Here is a 7,422-nt window from a genome sequence, read left to right on the forward strand (position 1 = left end):
TCTGTGCTCCCGCAGGTTTTCCTTGCCAGACAGAGTGGAAAAGCTTTCTGCTAGGATGTAGACCACAAAAGACGCTAAAGACGAAGGTACGATGCTCTCCGGAGCTAAGAGCCGCTCCCGGGCTTCTTTCGGCAGAAGCGGCGCTAAGGAGAGCACTGTGAGCGGTACAATCGTCTTTGCGCGAAGAAGCCGCTTCTTCGGCTCCGGGAGCCGGAGAGAGCGGCAGAATCGGAAAGGTGAAGAGGGAAGCTGTACAACACTGGGATTGTGTGCGCAACTTGCCAACTAATAGAAAACAGTACCGTACACTTTCCTGACTTTTCCAATCACATGAACATTCGTCAGGAAGCTGTTTTAGACAGCTTTTCTTTTCTTCTTGTCAAACACTTGGCAGACCTCCGTGCAACGTCCAGAACACGATGGGAGATGTTTTCTGTGCTCCCGCAGGTTTTCCTTGCCAGACAGAGTGGAAAAGCTTTCTGCTAGGATGTAGACCACAAAAGACGCTAAAGACGAAGGTACGATGCTCTCCGGAGCTAAGAGCCGCTCCCGGGCTTCTTTCGGCAGAAGCGGCGCTAAGGAGAGCACTGTGAGCGGTACAATCGTCTTTGCGCGAAGAAGCCGCTTCTTCGGCTCCGGGAGCCGGAGAGAGCGGCAGAATCGGAAAGGTGAAGAGGGAAGCTGTACAACACTGGGATTGTGTGCGCAACTTGCCAACTAATAGAAAACAGTACCTTACACTTTCCTGACTTTTCCAATCACATGAACATTCGTCAGGAAGCTGTTTTAGACAGCTTTTCTTTTCTTCTTGTCAAACACTTGGCAGACCTCCGTGCAACGTCCAGAACACGATGGGAGATGTTTTCTGTGCTCCCGCAGGTTTTCCTTGCCAGACAGAGTGGAAAAGCTTTCTGCTAGGATGTAGACCACAAAAGACGCTAAAGACGAAGGTACGATGCTCTCCGGAGCTAAGAGCCGCTCCCGGGCTTCTTTCGGCAGAAGCGGCGCTAAGGAGAGCACTGTGAGCGGTACAATCGTCTTTGCGCGAAGAAGCCGCTTCTTCGGCTCCGGGAGCCGGAGAGAGCGGCAGAATCGGAAAGGTGAAGAGGGAAGCTGTACAACACTGGGATTGTGTGCGCAACTTGCCAACTAATAGAAAACAGTACCGTACACTTTCCTGACTTTTCCAATCACATGAACATTCGTCAGGAAGCTGTTTTAGACAGCTTTTCTTTTCTTCTTGTCAAACACTTGGCAGACCTCCGTGCAACGTCCAGAACACGATGGGAGATGTTTTCTGTGCTCCCGCAGGTTTTCCTTGCCAGACAGAGTGGAAAAGCTTTCTGCTAGGATGTAGACCACAAAAGACGCTAAAGACGAAGGTACGATCCTCTCCGGAGCTAAGCGCCGGTCCCGGGCTTCTTTCAGCAGAAGCCTGCTAAGGAGAGCACTGTGACCGGTACAATCGCCTTTGCGCGAAGAAGCCGATTCTTCAGCTCCGGGAGCCGGAGAGAGCGGCAGCATCGGAAAGGTGAAGAAGGAAGATGTACAACACTGGGATTGTGTGCGCAACTTGCCAACTGATAGAAAACAGTACCTTACACTTTCCTGACGTTTCCAATCACATGAATATTCGATAGGAAGCTGTTTTGGACAGCTTTTCTTTTCTTTATGCCAAACACTTGGCAGACCTCCGTGCAATGTCCAGAACACGATGGGGGATGTTTTCTGTGCTCCCGCAGGTTTTCCTTGCCAGACAGAGTGGAAAAGCTTTCTGCTAGGATGTAGACCACATGAGACGCTAAAGACGAAGGTACGATGCTCTCCGGAGCTAAGAGCCGCTCCCGGGCTTCTTTCGGCAGAAGCGGCGCTAAGGAGAGCACTGTGAGCGGTACAATCGTCTTTGCGCGAAGAAGCCGCTTCTTCGGCTCCGGGAGCCGGAGAGAGCGGCAGAATCGGAAAGGTGAAGAGGGAAGCTGTACAACACTGGGATTGTGTGCGCAACTTGCCAACTGATAGAAAACAGTACCGTATACATTCCTGACTTTTCCAATCACGTGAACATTCGTCAGGAAGCTGTTTTGGACAGCTTTTCTTTTCTTTATGCCAAACACTTGGCAGACCTCCGTGCAACGTCCAGAACACAATGGGAGATATTTTCCGTGCTCCCGCAGGTTTTCCTTGCCAGACAGAGTGGAAAAGCTTTCTGCTAGGATGTAGACCACAAAAGACGCTAAAGACGAAGGTACGATGCTCTCCCGAGCTAAGAGCCGCTCCCGGGCTTCTTTCGGCAGAAGACGGGCTAAGGAGAGCACTGTGAGCGGTACAATCGTCTTTGCACGAAGAAGCCGCTTCTTCGGCTCCGGGAGCCAGAGAGAGCGGCAGAATCGGAAAGGTGAAGAGGGAAGCTGTACAACACTGGGATTGTGTGCGCAACTTGCCAACTGATAGAAAACAGTACCGTATACTTTCCTGACTTTTCCAATCACGTGAACATTCGTCAGGAAGCTGTTTTGGACAGCTTTTCTTTTCTTCTTGTCAAACACTTGGAAGACTTCCGTGCAACGTCTAGAACACAATGGGAGACGTTTTCTGTGCTCCCGCAGGTTTTCCTTGCCAGACAGAGTGGAAAAGCTTTCTGCTAGGATGTAGACCACAAAAGACGCTAAAGACGAAGGTACGATGCTCTCCGGAGCTAAGAGCCGCTCCCGGGCTTTTTTCGGCAGAAGCGGCGCTAAGGAGAGCACTGTGAGCGGTACAATCGTCTTTGCGCGAAGAAGCCGCTTCTTCGGCTCCGGGAGCCGGAGAGAGCGGCAGAATCGGAAAGGTGAAGAGGGAAGCTGTACAACACTGGGATTGTGTGCGCAACTTGCCAACTAATAGAAAACAGTACCGTACACTTTCCTGACTTTTCCAATCACATGAACATTCGTCAGGAAGCTGTTTTAGACAGCTTTTCTTTTCTTCTTGTCAAACACTTGGCAGACCTCCGTGCAACGTCCAGAACACGATGGGAGATGTTTTCTGTGCTCCCGCAGGTTTTCCTTGCCAGACAGAGTGGAAAAGCTTTCTGCTAGGATGTAGACCACAAAAGACGCTAAAGACGAAGGTACGATGCTCTCCGGAGCTAAGAGCCGCTCCCGGGCTTCTTTCGGCAGAAGCGGCGCTAAGGAGAGCACTGTGAGCGGTACAATCGTCTTTGCGCGAAGAAGCCGCTTCTTCGGCTCCGGGAGCCGGAGAGAGCGGCAGAATCGGAAAGGTGAAGAGGGAAGCTGTACAACACTGGGATTGTGTGCGCAACTTGCCAACTAATAGAAAACAGTACCGTACACTTTCCTGACTTTTCCAATCACATGAACATTCGTCAGGAAGCTGTTTTAGACAGCTTTTCTTTTCTTCTTGTCAAACACTTGGCAGACCTCCGTGCAACGTCCAGAACACGATGGGAGATGTTTTCTGTGCTCCCGCAGGTTTTCCTTGCCAGACAGAGTGGAAAAGCTTTCTGCTAGGATGTAGACCACAAAAGACGCTAAAGACGAAGGTACGATGCTCTCCGGAGCTAAGAGCCGCTCCCGGGCTTCTTTCGGCAGAAGCGGCGCTAAGGAGAGCACTGTGAGCGGTACAATCGTCTTTGCGCGAAGAAGCCGCTTCTTCGGCTCCGGGAGCCGGAGAGAGCGGCAGAATCGGAAAGGTGAAGAGGGAAGCTGTACAACACTGGGATTGTGTGCGCAACTTGCCAACTGATAGAAAACAGTACCGTACACTTTCCTGACGTTTCCAATCACATGAACATTCGTCAGGAAGCTGTTTTAGACAGCTTTTCTTTTCTTCTTGTCAAACACTTGGCAGACCTCCGTGCAACGTCCAGAACACGATGGGAGATGTTTTCTGTGCTCCCGCAGGTTTTCCTTGCCAGACAGAGTGGAAAAGCTTTCTGCTAGGATGTAGACCACAAAAGACGCTAAAGACGAAGGTACGATCCTCTCCGGAGCTAAGCGCCGGTCCCGGGCTTCTTTCAGCAGAAGCCTGCTAAGGAGAGCACTGTGACCGGTACAATCGCCTTTGCGCGAAGAAGCCGATTCTTCGGCTCTGGGAGCCGGAGAGAGCGGCAGCATCGGAAAGGTGAAGAAGGAAGATGTACAACACTGGGATTTTATGCGCAACTTGCCAACTGATAGAAAACAGTACCTTACACTTTCCTGACGTTTCCAATCACATGAATATTCGATAGGAAGCTGTTTTGGACAGCTTTTCTTTTCTTTATGCCAAACACTTGGCAGACCTCCGTGCAATGTCCAGAACACGATGGGAGATGTTTTCTGTGCTCCCGCAGGTTTTCCTTGCCAGACAGAGTGGAAAAGCTTTCTGCTAGGATGTAGACCACAAAAGACGCTAAAGACGAAGGTACGATGCTCTCCCGAGCTAAGAGCCGCTCCCGGGCTTCTTTCGGCAGAAGACGGGCTAAGGAGAGCACTCTGAGCGGTACAATCGTCTTTGCGCGAAGAAGCCGCTTCTTCGGCTCCGGGAGCCGGAGAGAGCGGCAGCATCGGAAAGGTGAAGAAGGAAGCTGTACAACACTGGGATTGTGTGCGCAACTTGCCAACTGATAGAAAACAGTAACATCAACTTTCCTGACGTTTCCAAACACATGAACATTCGATAGGAAGTTATTTTGGACAGCTTTTCTTTCCTTCATGCCAAACACTTGGCAGACCTCCGCTCAACGTCCAGAACACGATGGGAGATGTTTTCTGTGCTCCCGCAGGTTTTCCTTGCCAGACAGAGTGGAAAAGCTTTCTGCTAGGATGTAGACCACAAAAGACGCTAAAGACGAAGGTACGATGCTCTCCGGAGCTAAGCGCCGCTCCCGGGCTTCTTTCGGCAGAAGCCTTCTAAGATGAGCACTGTGACCGGTACAATCGTCTTCGCGCGAAGAAGCCGCTTCTTCGGCTCCGAAAGCCGGAGAGAGCGGCAGCATCGGAAAGGTGAAGAAGGAAGCTGTACAACACTGGGATTGTGTGCGCAACTTGCCAACTGATAGAAAACAGTACCTTACACTTTCCTGACGTTTCCAATCACACGAATATTCAAAAAGAAGCTGTTTTGGACAGCTTTTCTTTTCTTTATGCCAAACACTTGGCAGACCTCCGTGCAACGTCCAGAACACGATGGGAGATGTTTTCCGTGCTCCCGCAGGTTTTCCTTGCCAGACAGAGTGGAAAAGCTTTCTGCTAGGATGTAGACCACATGAGACGCTAAAGACGAAGGTACGATGCTCTCCGGAGCTAAGAGCCGCTCCCGGGCTTCTTTCGGCAGAAGCGGCGCTAAGGAGAGCACTGTGAGCGGTACAATCGTCTTTGCGCGAAGAAGCCGCTTCTTCGGCTCCGGGAGCCGGAGAGAGCGGCAGAATCGGAAAGGTGAAGAGGGAAGCTGTACAACACTGGGATTGTGTGCGCAACTTGCCAACTGATAGAAAACAGTACCGTATACATTCCTGACTTTTCCAATCACGTGAACATTCGTCAGGAAGCTGTTTTGGACAGCTTTTCTTTTCTTTATGCCAAACACTTGGCAGACCTCCGTGCAACGTCCAGAACACGATGGGAGATGTTTTTCGTGCTCCCGCAGGTTTTCCTTGCCAGACAGAGTGGAAAAGCTTTCTGCTAGGATGTAGACCACAAAAGACGCTAAAGACGAAGGTACGATGCTCTCCCGAGCTAAGAGCCGCTCCCGGGCTTCTTTCGGCAGAAGACGGGCTAAGGAGAGCACTGTGAGCGGTACAATCGTCTTTGCGCGAAGAAGCCGCTTCTTCGGCTCCGGGAGCCGGAGAGAGCGGCAGCATCGGAAAGGTGAAGAAGGAAGCTGTACAACACTGGGATTGTGTGCGCAACTTGCCAACTGATAGAAAACAGTAACATCAACTTTCCTGACTTTTCCAAACACATGAACATTCGATAGGAAGTCTTTTTGGACAGCTTTTCTTTTCTTCTTGTCAAACACTTGGCAGACTTCCGTGCAACGTCCAGAACACGATGGGAGATGTTTTCTGTGCTCCCGCAGGTTTTCCTTGCCAGACAGAGTGGAAAAGCTTTCTGCTAGGATGTAGACCACAAAAGACGCTAAAGACGAAGGTACGATGCTCTCCGGAGCTAAGCGCCGCTCCCGGGCTTCTTTCGGCAGAAGCCGCGCTAAGGAGAGCACTGTGAGCGGTACAATCGTCTTTGCGCGAAGAAGCCGCTTCTTCGGCTCCGGGAGCCGGAGAGAGCGGCAGCATTGGAAAGGTGAAGAAGGAAGCTGTACAACACTGGGATTGTGTGCGCAACTTGCCAACTGATAGAAAACAGTACCATCAACTTTCCTGACGTTTCCAAACACATGAACATTCGATTGGAAGTTATTTTGGACAGCTTTTCTTTCCTTCATGCCAAACACTTGGCAGACCTCCGCTCAACGTCCAGAACACGATGGGAGATGTTTTCTGTGCTCCCGCAGGTTTTCCTTGCCAGACAGAGTGGAAAAGCTTTCTGCTAGGATGTAGACCACAAAAGACGCTAAAGACGAAGGTACGATGCTCTCCGGAGCTAAGCGCCGCTCCCGGGCTTCTTTCGGCAGAAGCCTTCTAAGATGAGCACTGTGACCGGTACAATCGTCTTCGCGCGAAGAAGCCGCTTCTTCGGCTCCGAAAGCCGGAGAGAGCGGCAGCATCGGAAAGGTGAAGAAGGAAGCTGTACAACACTGGGATTGTGTGCGCAACTTGCCAACTGATAGAAAACAGTACCTTACACTTTCCTGACGTTTCCAATCACACGAATATTCAAAAAGAAGCTGTTTTGGACAGCTTTTCTTTTCTTTATGCCAAACACTTGGCAGACCTCCGTGCAACGTCCAGAACACGATGGGAGATGTTTTCCGTGCTCCCGCAGGTTTTCCTTGCCAGACAGAGTGGAAACGCTTTCTGCTAGGATGTAGACCACAAAAGACGCTAAAGACAAAGGTACGATGCTCTCCGGAGCTAAGAGCCGCTCCCGGGCTTCTTTCGGCAGAAGACGCGCTAAGGAGAGCACTGTGAGCGGTACAATCGTCTTTGTGCGAAGAAGCCGCTTCTTCGGCTCCGGGAGCCGGAGAGAGCGGCAGCATCGGAAAGGTGAAGAAGGAAGCTGTACAACACTGGGATTGTGTGCGCAACTTGCCAACTGATAGAAAACAGTAACATCAACTTTCCTGACGTTTCCAAAAACATGAACATTCGATAGGAAGTTATTCTGGACAGCTTTTCTTTTCTTCTTGTTAACACTTGGCAGACTTCCGTGCAACGTCCAGAACACGATGGGAGATGTTTTCTGTGCTCCCGCAGGTTTTCCTTGCCAGACAGAGTGGAAAAGCTTTCTGCTAGGATGTAGACCACAAAAGACGCTAAAGACG

Source organism: Ammospiza nelsoni, chromosome 9 (genome assembly GCF_027579445.1).
Source record: "Ammospiza nelsoni isolate bAmmNel1 chromosome 9, bAmmNel1.pri, whole genome shotgun sequence".
NCBI lineage: Eukaryota > Metazoa > Chordata > Aves > Passeriformes > Passerellidae > Ammospiza > Ammospiza nelsoni.